This window comes from Cebus imitator, unplaced genomic scaffold (genome assembly GCF_001604975.1).
Source record: "Cebus imitator isolate Cc_AM_T3 unplaced genomic scaffold, Cebus_imitator-1.0 Scaffold64, whole genome shotgun sequence".
NCBI lineage: Eukaryota > Metazoa > Chordata > Mammalia > Primates > Cebidae > Cebus > Cebus imitator.
Genome location: NW_016107379.1, coordinates 1840114 through 1852923, shown reverse-complemented (window position 1 = coordinate 1852923; position 12810 = coordinate 1840114). Strand labels below are relative to the sequence as shown.

General features: G+C 39.6%; 1 protein-coding gene and 1 pseudogene across 2 annotated transcripts in view; one reads left to right on the top strand and one right to left on the bottom strand.

The window, feature by feature from the left end:
* Positions 1 to 12810, top strand: part of RASGEF1B (RasGEF domain family member 1B) — a 634161-nt gene that overhangs the window by 277603 nt on the left and 343748 nt on the right. The gene's annotated exons all lie outside the window — the stretch shown is intronic.
* On the bottom strand, positions 5548 to 6847 carry LOC108305536 (annotated as a pseudogene).

The following is a 12810-nucleotide window of genomic DNA, read 5'->3' as shown; positions in this document are numbered from 1 at the left end:
AAAAAAAAAAAAAGAAAAGAAAAAAGAAAAGAGAGTTTATTATAAGAAGTCTTATGGAAACCAAAGAAAAATTGAGCAATCACACTCTAGGAAAGGTGAAACTCAGGGTGACTCTGAGGATCTCAGCAGCTCAAATTCAAGGAATTTTAATCCAGTATTCTTCCATTAATATGAGCTAGCTCCAAACTTTCTCAGGTTCTATGTCTCTTGGTTCAGATTTTAGAGAACAAGAACCTCATTGACTCAAATGTGCCTGTGGGTTGTTTCCTCTGACGTTTTTATCCAAATTTCGTTTATTTAGTAGCGGCTGGGGGCCCAAGTAGGAATCATTGCAATTGACTTCCCAGCGTCTAGCTACCTCAGGTACCGTGGTAATTCCATTCCCTTTGCCTGTAGTTGGTTTGGGAATGGACATGTGACCCAATTCTGGCCAATGACACCTGAGGGGGGATTTTCTGGAAAACTTCTGGAAATAGTTCCTCAGTTCTCAGATTGAGACACAGTGTCCTCTTGGATACTGCTATGTCTACTTGTATTGTCTGGAATTATGGCACCTATTGGCTATTGTGAATAGTGCTGTAGCCTGAGGATGCAAGCAACACCAGAAGGGCAGAACAGAGAGAGAGAGAGAGAGAGAAATCTTGAGTGTTGAATGCCAACTTTGAGCCACTGAATCAACCCAGTCTGCCTCATCTCAAGATTCCTTGTAATTAGAAAAATTTAGAAAATTTATTATTTAAGTCATTTTAAGACATGTTTAATGTAGCCTGTGTCCTAAAATATATAATGCATCCTGACAAGCACCAACTGGATCATGGATTGTTACGGCTCCTCCTTTGGATGGAATGTATTTGTTAGGAAAGCAGGAGAAGAAAGAAAATGAGAGGTATAATTTCTACATGGGTATACCAGAGATGTACTACAGCTCTTCTTCTCAACCTCTGCTTTAATGACTTGATGCTTGTTTTGAGTGTGCTGGGTACATTCCCTCTCTCCTTAAAGAGAGCAGAAGATCCTATATCCTTTTACCCACAAATATCTTGGCTCTAGTAATAACCTAGGAAGGGCCTAATAGGCAATGAGCCCTGCTACCTTTTAGGTGCCAGAAGGAAGGACCTCAAAAATAGAGTCATCATGATAGATTTGACATCTAATATTTACTGAATTATAATTAACCTCATTCAGGAATGTAACTTATCTGGTTACATTCCTGATACACTTAGCAAGCAGTTCATTTTGGTGCATATACAAAGAAGTTTATTAATCAAGGGTAAGTATTTTGCTGGTGTTTTACTGATATATATGTATTTAAATGGCCAAGTAGCCATTTGATAATATCTATTTTTATAACTGCCCAGGCTTAAAATACTGGGGCTATATTTTCATGTTTATGTCATTGATATTGTTGATTCATCTGTGAGTTAGAATGGACTTGGATTTCCCTAAGGGAGCAGGGAAGCTCTATCTAAGAAGGATATTCTTTCCATATCATCCAAGAGCATGTCTAAGAAAACTATGACTGACTGTTAAAGCATATGATCAATGCTGGCTTCACAGATGTGTGATCTATGCAGTCATGCACACCCTTACTCTCAGAGGGACCTCTCTGGGTTAAATATTCTTCTATAGCCATTTTGAAATTCTTAAATGATTTTGAGCAAGGAGTCCCACAGTTTCATTTTACACAAGATTCCACACATTGTGTAGCTGGTTCTGTGTAAGATTCTGTAGTTATCTGGATCTGGTATCATCAAGTAGTTATATTCTTGGTCCAGATCAGGAAATAGAATTTTGAACATGTCCCTTAGTTCTTATCAAAAGCTCATAGAAAGCATTTGAAGATACTGTCTGAAGGATTTATGACCTATCTAAACTCTTCTAAACATGCTAAAATCAATTTCTGGATTAAGCCAGACTGGGTACCAATAGTGTTTGGACCTCATCATTTGCTGCCCTCATTCTCTATTTCCCATTGCTTTATGAATTGCAGCCCTCATATTGAAGGATGTCTAAAAAAGACTGTGTGACACTCGTAAGTGTATTTGGAAAGTTCTTGAGGGTATTGTTTTTCACATTATCCACTGTTATTACTATGAAGGTCAATAGAAGATATTTCTGTTTGTTCTAGTACCAAACATGGCTGTGTTTTATTGACCAGTTTACTTGGTTTATCTCTCAGAATCATTTGATTGTGTCACCTTCTTTGTCTTGGTTGTAGGAAGCTTGGGAACATGACTAACTACTGAACCTCAATTTTGTATTTTGAGTAATAACTTAATCTTTGCTTTCATCTTCTACCTCATTTCCCTCCACCTTCATTTTCTTACCCACTTATTGTTTTTAAATAGCATTCTATTTTTTATCCTAATGTACAATGTTGTAAGCTTCCTTAAGTTTTTTTCTGGAATATGATAACACCCATATATTACCTTTTAAAAAGTTACTTCTTCTTTATATCATGTTCCCACCTGGGAACATATAAGGGAGGCGTTTTTAAAGTAACGGTAAGATTGGAGAAATGAAGAACAGTGATGGTGTTTTCATTATGTAGAGATACAAAAGAGTACTTTTACAATGGTGTTAATGTGAACTATGATAAGGGAAATATTTTGTAATAATAAAATATGACTTGAAATGGATAGATTCTTACCCTGTATAATCAATTGTATTTGAGTTTCAATTCTCAATGACTCTTGAAAAAAGTTCTTCCACCTCTTTGTGTCTCCTTCTCATCTCTGGAGTGGATTTTGACATAAGATATGTCTCCAAATATTTATAAGAGGTGTTTAATATTACTAGAGTTAAAAAAAAAGAATTGCCTTCAGTATAGCTATTTCTGTTAACACAAATAATTAGTTGATTTTTAATATGACTACTATTATTTCAATGTTTCTTCTATTTTTTGTTTTGGTAAAGAATGGAAGATTGTTAGCATAGTGAATATAAAATAACTTTAGGAAGAAATACATGAAATTGTGATATGTAGCTGTGTTTTCTTATTTTGAAACCTGCATTATCTTGTTTTTCTCATGACATTTTTGTTCTTATGATTCATTCAGTATTCATTCAAAAATATTTATTCAGTATTATGTACCAGACATTGTTCTAGGTAATAGGAATACATCAGCAAACAAAAAACACCCTGCCTTCATAGTGCTCACATTCTAATAATTTCCTCCCAAATCATCTCCATTTATTTCTTGAGTGTATATCCTTTTTTCAGTGCTACATTTTCTTATTAGTATGTTAAAATCATCGTGACCTGAGATACAACAGTTGCCCGTGTTTGGGGTTTTCCTCCTCCTCCTTTACTCACCAGATAGTTAGAAGTTTCACCTAATTTGCTAGTGAACTATATATTTTACTGATTATGGGGGTTATGTGATGTGCTTTATTTGTGCTAATTTACATTAATTTCTGATTAATCTACATATTAGCCTTTTGACCTTTGCACTTCAAATGTAGAGGATAATTAGCCTGTGCAATTTTATAGAAAGAATGCACATCTGCTATTTTTTTACTTTTGCCTCAATTAACACACTTCTGATAATACATAGATTTTCTTCCAGGCAAAATATGAATAAGTTATTTTCATTCTGGTAGGCACCATACCATTGAGCATTGTCCATATTAAAACTATGCCACTTTTTGTTCAAAGCAAGTAAAAAGATATTTCAAGGAGTCTGCTAATGGAAGATAGAAATTTGTTAGCCACAATAGCTTCCTTGTTTAACTATTTAAAGGGAAACAAGAGAGTGATGCAATTTGCAAAAAATCATGGGTTTGCACTTAGGACTCAAATGAATATGTAGCACAATGCCTGGTTAGATGAGGATTTGAAATTTCTTTCCTTGGAGCAATGTGATTTAACTATGTAAGTCACTTCTCTGACTAGATGGAGAAAAGCCGCTAGAAATTGCTTTGTTTGAGGATAATTATGCTGGAGGAAAGGAATTACGACCTTTCTTTGGATGGCTTGACAAAGGCCAAGGAGATGTTAAGCTTCAACTCTATACTTGTTGAGGCTCACTGTTCTGGGAAGCTCTCTGGTGGATTAAGATGGCTCTAGGATGCCACTTTCTTTTCCCAGCCTAAAGGAAACTCATGAGTAAAAGAGAAGTCTTAGTTGGCAAAATGGGCTCAACAGCTGGACTTATATGTCTGGGTGGCGAGCTGACATTAACTAACAGGCTTACTCTACCTATTACCCTGACATTGCTTTAGGAACAATGGCTGGCTATGTTACTGTAGCTAGAGAACAAAGACCCTGGACTTCAAGGAGTCAACCTGAATGGAGCAGAATCTCAGTCCTTGGGAAAACTGGCTTGGCCTGTGCCAGCTGGTGTAGCCCTCAAGCAATGGGGAAGGGCCTTGTGGGCTGTGAGAATTTTCAATATCAATGTCCTGTGGTCACCACTAGAGCAACTTTAACTGAGAAATGAAAATGACTACTGGGCTGAATGGGCTGAGCAGAGTTTTCGATTTTCTTGAAGCAAGACATTTAGAATATGAATTTTTAGTAAACTGTTAGAGTGGGTGGTGGGTGCTAGAGATAGATATTTTTAAATTTGAAAAAGAAAAGAATTGAAGTCATTTAATCTGATTATATATATACTAGTACATGTCAAGATGTTTGCAAGTGCATTGGCTGCAACAGGTTTTCTAAGGCAGCAAAACATAGTGGTGGACACTGTAACAAGGAACCTTTCAACTACGCAGCATTTGCAGATCAGTTGGTAAAATAGCTGATCAGGTCTTCCCATAATTAATGTGAGTGGTATCATTTTGAATTAAATTGTTACCACTGATTGTGTCTATAAATCTTTGTGTAGTTCTCCTTACTGTCAGAGAATGTCTGTGTATAGTTTTAAATCCAAACAGTTCTATAATTTTACAATTCCTCATGAGCTATGGAAAAAAAATTTGGTCTCTTCAAAAACGACCTCAAACCTTTCCAATCTATGACCTTTTCCTATTCTTTTCTATACATAGAAATAGTTTCCTTAGAATCTAAGAAGGGCTTTATTTGGTTCTCTTGGCCTAAGTCATCTCATCATGGGGCTTAAGTGTAGAGCCCTTGTTTTTCTGTGCCCTTAATGCTCCATTAGACATTATGAACTTTTTTTTTTTCATCTTCGTTAAGATTGGTTGTAATGCCCATGGACCCCAGCAAACTTCCCAAGGACATGTTACACAATAGTGGTTCAGCAGAGTGTGAGAACTGGTTTCCCATGGAGCTGAAGGGCAAGCTAGAACACATTTCTCTTTTGTGTTTCAAGAAATATATAAAATATTTTTAAAACTAAACATTTAATGGCCGTAAGAAATTCTGGTGATAGGGTAGATTAGATTATCAGAAAAAACTTTCCTGAAACACATTTAAAAATATGAAATAAGATATTAAAACTTACATACATTTATATTATATATGTAACTGAGTTGGAAGCAAAATAATAGAATTCTTTGGATTAAGGTATGATACAGAAGTTTGACTCCATACAATTAAGCCAAGTTTCAAAGCTGTCCCTGATCTGGGGTATATGCTGATCACAGGTGGTCCAAAGCTTGGGTTTTTTTTTCTAGTGGAAAATAACTTTTGTTGAGACCCCACCAGCTGCAAAATCTGTTCCTGGCATTAAGCTCCTTCTTCCTAACAATTCGGTCTTTCTTGTGTGGTCCCACGAATGCTTTCTGTTGCTCCATGGTCTGGAAGCGGCCATGGCCAAACTTGGAGGTGGTGTCAATGAACTTAAGGTCAATCTTCTCCAGAGCCCACCGCTTGGTCTGCACCAGCAGCAAGGACTTGTGGAGGGTGAGCACTCACTTCTTGGTTCCTACCACATAGCCTTTCAGCATGACAAAGTCATTGGTCACTTCACCATAGTGGAAAAAGCCACCCAGAGGGTTGATCCTCTTGTCAAACAGGTCCTAGTCAGTGGAGGCATTGTTCTTGATCAGCTTGCCATCCTTGATAAAGTAGCCCTGGCCGACCTTACAGATCTTCTTGTTGATCTCAGTGCAGTGATTGTAGCCTTTCTGCCCAGCACATGCCACAGGGAAGGCCACATGGGCAGGATGCCATGCCCCAGTACAGGCCACCTTGCTCAGGTCTCGGTGGGTCTTGTGGGGCAGCTTCTTGGTGTGCCAATGACTGGTGACCCCTTTGTAGCCTTTGCCCTTGGTCACCCTGATGACGTGGATCATCTCGTCCTCCCCAAACACTTGGCTTACAGGTACCTGCTGCTCCAGCCTCTCACGAGCCCAGTCCAGCTTCTTGGCCACAGTGCCTCCGTTCACCTGGATCTCCATCAGATGGGCCTTCTTCTGGTGCAGAGGAAGCAGGCACATCTGGGTGTGGGCAATGATGCGGGTGACTTGGCAGTACTTCTTCATGCTGCTGAAAGTCCTTCTCCAGCTGCTTCTAGCCATCCTCATCCTGCCATTTCTTGCAGCTCTTGGTGAAGGCCTTCTTCTTAGATTTACACCAGTTCTTATAGAAACACCTCTTACTCATCACTGATGTGCTCTGAGAAAACAGTCTTGAAGGTCTGGAGGCCTCGAGGGGTTTCCACGTGGCCCACAATGCCCACAACCATCATAGGTGGTGTCTCCACAATGGTCACAGACTCCACCACCTCCTTCTTGTTCATCTTGAATCCTGGCCAGTCGACTTTCCGCACGATATGGGTCATGCCAACCTGTATCCCAGGAAGGTTGTGAGGTGGACCGGCTTGGAAGGGTCATCCTTGGGGAAGCTTTTCACCTTCCCACGATGTCTGCTGCTGCACTTCCGAGGCAGGAAGCCGAGGGAGCCATGTATGGGAGTGGAGAACTTTCTGTGAAACATCATGCCGTCAAATCCTGCTGGTCAAAGCTTGGGTTTTAATAGGCTACACGGACACTGAAGTGGGAAACAGCCTAGGGGCCCAAGCAGATTGGAAGGTAAGATCAGGGTTTGAATGTAAACCCACAACCCCCCAAAGGCAATATACTTAGTGGATGTACCAGAAATTTTTCTGCCCCAGAGATGTTGTGAATATGTACCTGTTTTAGTTTTGGCTCAGATTTGGAACAAAAAATTAAAAATTGCCCCCTCTGATAATTCCTTAGCACAAGCTTCCACTCACATAGGATTGGGACTTGAATATACACTATCTTGGAGGTGCCAAAACACTCCAAACTGTGTATTTAATGTGACATGGCCCTGGCTGGTATGGCCTCTGGGTGGCAAGTAGAAGCAAAATGAATTCTCCCTGAAGGTATGTACATTAAACAGGACCTCAAATATTCCCACAGATGATGTTCCAAGTAAGATGAACTCATTCATAATATAAAAAATCCTTATAGACATGAGAAAATAAGCCACTATGCCTTGAAATGATCAGATGTTAAATATGTATATAATTAAAATGTTGAGGGTATTCATTTTACTCTCAACAGTAAGACGAAGATGACCACTATCATTGCTTTGTATTCTCCCCTGGGGCAAGAGTGAATCAATCAACAGTGGTGTATGTTTGTATATTTCTGACTAATAAATAACTAAAAACACAATATGTCTGTATTTGTTTTTAGGGCCTCCATGATAAAGTACAAGAGAATTGGTGGCTTAAACAACAGAAATTTATTTCCCCATGATTCTGGAGGCTAAGTCTGAGATCAACGTATTGACAGGGTTGGTTTCTTCTGAGGCCTTTCTGCTTGTCAGATGGTCATTTTCTTTCTGTGTCTTCACATGATTTTCCTCTGTGGGTCTCTGTGTCCAAATGTCTTCTTATAAGGACATCAGTCAATTGGATTAGGGCCTACCCTATTAACCTCATTTTTATCTAATTATCTTTAAAAAGAACTTACCTACAAGTACAGTAGGTACTTGCAATTTTACGTTGGGTTGTTAGGAAAGATCTCAGTGAGAAAGTGACACAAGCACAGACTTCAAAGAGGTGAAGAAGCAGTCCCTACAGAGGTCAGGGGGTTTCTGCTGTGTTCCAGAAAAGCAACAAGATACATTTCACATCCACAATACCAGCAATAACTAACAGATCTGGGGATACCAATTTTTGGCAAGGATATGAAGAAATGGGAACTCATACACTATTGGTGGGAGGGTTATAAATTGCTATAAATGCTTTGGAAATATTTGGGCATTTCTAAGTCAGACTGAAGATGATAACATAACAGTTCCATTTTTAGGTATACAAACAAAGAAACTTGTATCTAAATATCAGGAGAAGAGTATAAGAATATTCATGGCAACCTGGCCACAATTCACAGCAGCAAAAAATTGAAAACAACCCAAATGTCAATCAATAGAAGAACAAATAAATAAATTTTGTAATTAATAATCTACCATATAGCAGTAGAGGTAAGTGAAATATACTTACATATATCAACATGGATGATGATCAAAAACATAATGTCAAGCATATATACTATGAGGTTCTAGTAAGTAAAGCTCAAAAACAAGCCAAGCTAAACAATGTTATTTAGGGACACACACACACGCACTGACACACATACACACATACACACACACACACACACCCCTCTCTCTGGCAAACGCCCCCTCAAAAGCAAGGGAATGATTAACAAAATTCAAGATGGAGTTCACTCTAATGAGGAGGGAGGAAGGTGGGTTGAGAAAGAGGGTACAGGGAAACTTAAAGGGGTTCTTATTCTATTTCTTACGCTGGTTCGTTACTATGTAGGTACTTAGCTATTCAAATATGAAAATCTTTGGCATGTTAAAGTTAGTATAGCTAAGGTATATCAATCAAGAATTACAGGAATCAACACATAGACGATGAGTAAAGAACAGATTTTTGTTTTCTACATCTGGTGATTGGGAAAGTACATCCTCTTTAAATCAGTGTGAGAAAATAGTGTTTTCTTTAAATATAGTCTGATGTCTGCATGGTATTTTGTTTTGTTTTTTTACTTAAGCAGTTATTTTCTATGAGAATTGGGGGAATGGCACATAATTCCTTATTGCAATATTAATGCTATATTTATTAATGCACTTTTTCATACATTAAAATAAACTAATATTTTATGTCTGAAAATGGACAAGCAGATTCAGCACTAGACAGAGTCCAGAGCACAGTCTATGTCAATGCAGGTAAAGTCTCAAGCACTGGGCGAGCATGACTAACCCTTATTTAGACATCGGTTTCTTTCTTTTTTTTTTTGAGACAGAGTCTCGCTCTGTCAGCTCACCCAGGCTGGAGGGCAGTGGCAAGATCTCAGCTCACTGCAACATCTGCCTCCTGGGTTCAAAAGATTCTCCTGCCCCAGCCTCCTGAGTAGCTGGGATTACAGGCATGCGCCACCATGCCCAGCTAATTTTTGTATTTTTAGTAGAGATGGAGTTTCGACATATTAGCCAGGCTGGTCTTGAACCCCTGACCCCAGATGATTCACCTGCCTAGGCCTCCCAAAGTGCGGGGGTTACAGGAATGAGCTATTGTGCCCAGCGGACATCCATTTCTTTTCTTTCAGCTAACAGGGATATTTTGCTTCTCTGACCAGCTGTGCCTGTTGACGACCCAATACACTACCAAAAAATGATAAAATAAACTCATATTTCCTCACAACGGAGTCTTGCAAATGTGTGATTAAAAATTGAAATCATTTTCCTTGGTGGCATGTGTTCAATCATAGTTCTACATAAGCTTTATACCTCATCTGTGAGCATGTTCACATTTGTTTCCTGACTTGAGTCTTAAATAACCCTTAGAGGTAGGCAAACACTTGGAATGACAGAGGAGGCAAATGATCTTAATGCCATTAAGTCCTCTTGTTGATAAATGGAAGGGTCAGAGTTTGAGTTCAGATCTTTTCATGTCTAGTCCTGCACCCTTTCTCTTACAACATGTTGTCTTTCCCTAGTTCCTCAGTTTGCTGTTTGGGGAATACATCATTTAGGAAGGATTTTTGTTAGAAGTAAGAAAGAACACAAACAGTGGCTTCTCTAAAGAGTGGTTTATTCTTCACACATCAAGTCCAGGGCAGGGGTAGGCACTGCTGGTGCTGGTTTAGATTAAAGGCTCTGAATGATTCTGACTGATGTCTCTGTTCTCTTGTGATCACCATAGTTGTGGCAGCTTGATATACTGTGTCTGTATTCAGGGCAAAAAGATAAGAATTGGAAAGGTGATGCCAATAGCTTTTCATTTGCATCCTTTTGTCCAGAATTGTGACATATAAATATCTCTTATTCAAAGAGATGCTGCAAAATTATATTGTGTTGTTTGTTTTCTATTCTCTATAGCAAAGGCAGGAAAAGGAGAATAAAGTTGAAATGAAGCTGAGGTTTATGTGATCCAGCCTACGGTGTGCGCCAGAAGAAACTGGAGACATGGCTGAGATGCTGATGTTGAAGGCTTTGATTAGTTAATATCTGTGTAACCATTTTGTTTTTGAGCTTCAGAAATTTTTTGTAAACGCTTTTTATATGGGTTGTTCCACCAGTGGACCATAAGTAATTACTGAGATTCTGTCAATTTAAAACGGGGATTGCTAGGAAAGTTAACACAACCATCAGGAGTTCCTCTGTGTCAGGTGACTTCCTGATCAATCTTGTGTAGGTGTAGCAGCTCCTCTTATCTGTGGCACTTTTACCTAACATCAGACAACCTGAGGCCTAAGAGATCAAACCAGGGTCCAGATGCTAAGGGCTATATGTAGGGTTTTTGTTTGTTTGTTTTTAAATCCAGCAAGACACAAAGAGCCATCCTTGGTCTCTTTATATATACATCTATGTAAACCTCTGGGATATACTATAAAACAATGGTTGGCAAACGTTTTCTGTAAAGTGACACATAGTACATATTTTAAGTACTACTATTATCTTTCAGTTTCAATAAAACTCTTTTTTTTTTTTTTTTGGAGACAAGGTCTCACTATGTTGGCCAGGGCTCAAATGATTCTTCCACCTCAGCCTCCCAAGTAGCTGGTACTAGGCGTGCACCATCATGCCCAGCCTATCAACTCTGCTATTATCAAGCAAAAATAACCATGAAAAATATATAAATGAATGAGTGTGACTGCAATCCAACAACATTTTATTTACAAAAACAGGTGGAGGGCTGGATTTGACACCTGGGTCATAATTTACCCACTCCTGCTCTGGAGAGGGGCTCTGGAATAATAATCAGAGAATATGAAATAGTAGTAAAACCTAGACAGTGTTCGTTGTGTGCTAGACCTTGCTCTAAGGCCCTCTGAAATATTATTTCATTTAGTTCTCATAGTAATTCTGTGAGGTAGATACTATTAGTAGTTCAGTTCACAGATGAGAAATAGACACGGGAAAGTTGTTTTGTCCACAGCCCCCTGACTGGTAGAATCCTAGTGGGTCTTCCAACTCAGAGAGTCAGCTTCACTGTGCGTGTGCTTCCAAGATGGTTTTTGTAAATGTCTTTCAGCAAAATTAAAGAGTTAATAAAGCCAAAGAGTGCTTCTCCACGAGCCATCTGTCCACCCGTAGATCCGTTCATTCATTCATTCAACCAAGTTAACAAATATTTACTTACCGCCTCCCCTGTGGTAAGCAGTGCTCTAGGAAGTGGTGACGCAGCAGTAAACAAGGCTGACATGACCCTGCCCTCGTGGGACTTGTCATCTAGTAAGCACAGCCAGCTGGGTAAGTAAGAAAGTAAACAAAGACCACACCAGCAAGTGAAGGAGGTAAGACGAGACAACGTGACAATGACTGTGTTGGCCCATGAAGGACTGCCTGAAGAGGTGATGCTCAGTTTGAGATACAAGTAATGCAGCCAAAGAAAGTTTTGGAAGGACAGGAGTTCCTGGCAGAGAGGAAAACAAGTATGGCACCCTGAAGTGGGAATGAGCCTGGCCGGAGGGCTATGCGGCCCAGTGCGGAGAAGGCCAGGCAGGCAGCTGCGGAGTCAGCCAGCGTGCTGAGCACAGAGGACCTTTTAGGCCAAGACCTAGGATTTAAGTCTTATTCTAGGTTTGGTGAGAGATGCTTGGGGGTTTTAAACAGGAAAGCTAGTGATCTGATTTGCTGTTTGACATAATCACCCCAGCTGCTCTGAGATTACAGGAGGGACTAGAGGGGAGGCAGGAGGCTGGTTTGGAGGCCGATGCACGCGTGCAAGTGAGAGAATGTGGTAGTTTGGCTTGAAAGTTAGAGTAGAGAGAAAAGGAGTGTGAAGTTGTGGGTTTTTATTTTTGTAGGTAGGGTAGACAGAAGTGGTGGGTAGCTTGAATATGGCTGAGAGGAAGAGGGTAGTCAAGAGAACCCCCATGGCTTGGCTTCAGCATATGGTAACATTTACAGAGATGAGGAGGTCCAGGAGAGAAGCAGATTTGGGAGGAAAAGGGGCAATTAGGGGCTCTTTTTTGGAAAAGTTAGTTTTGCCTGAACATTATATAATCAGGTGGAGATGTCAAGTAGACAGATATCTAAATCTGGATTATAAGGTGGAAGTTACAACTGAGATAAAAATTTCGGTTACATGCATGTAGGTAATCATGTCAATTAGGTTATTTCCTGCTACGTGTAACAGGAAACCCAAATTGAACTAGGTTAAATGATAAGGGCGTTTATTATTTCACATAAGAGGAAACCTGGACATACATAAGCTTCTGGATGAGTTCACCCACTCCTTTTTTTTTTCTTTTTTTGAAACAGAGTCTTGCTCTGTCACCCAGGCTGGAGTGGAGTACAGTGACATGATCTCAGCTCACTGCAACCTCTGCCTCCCAGGTTCAAGTGATTCTCCTGCCTCAGCCTCCGGAGTAGCTAGGATCACAGGCACCCACCATCAAGGCCAGCTAATTTTT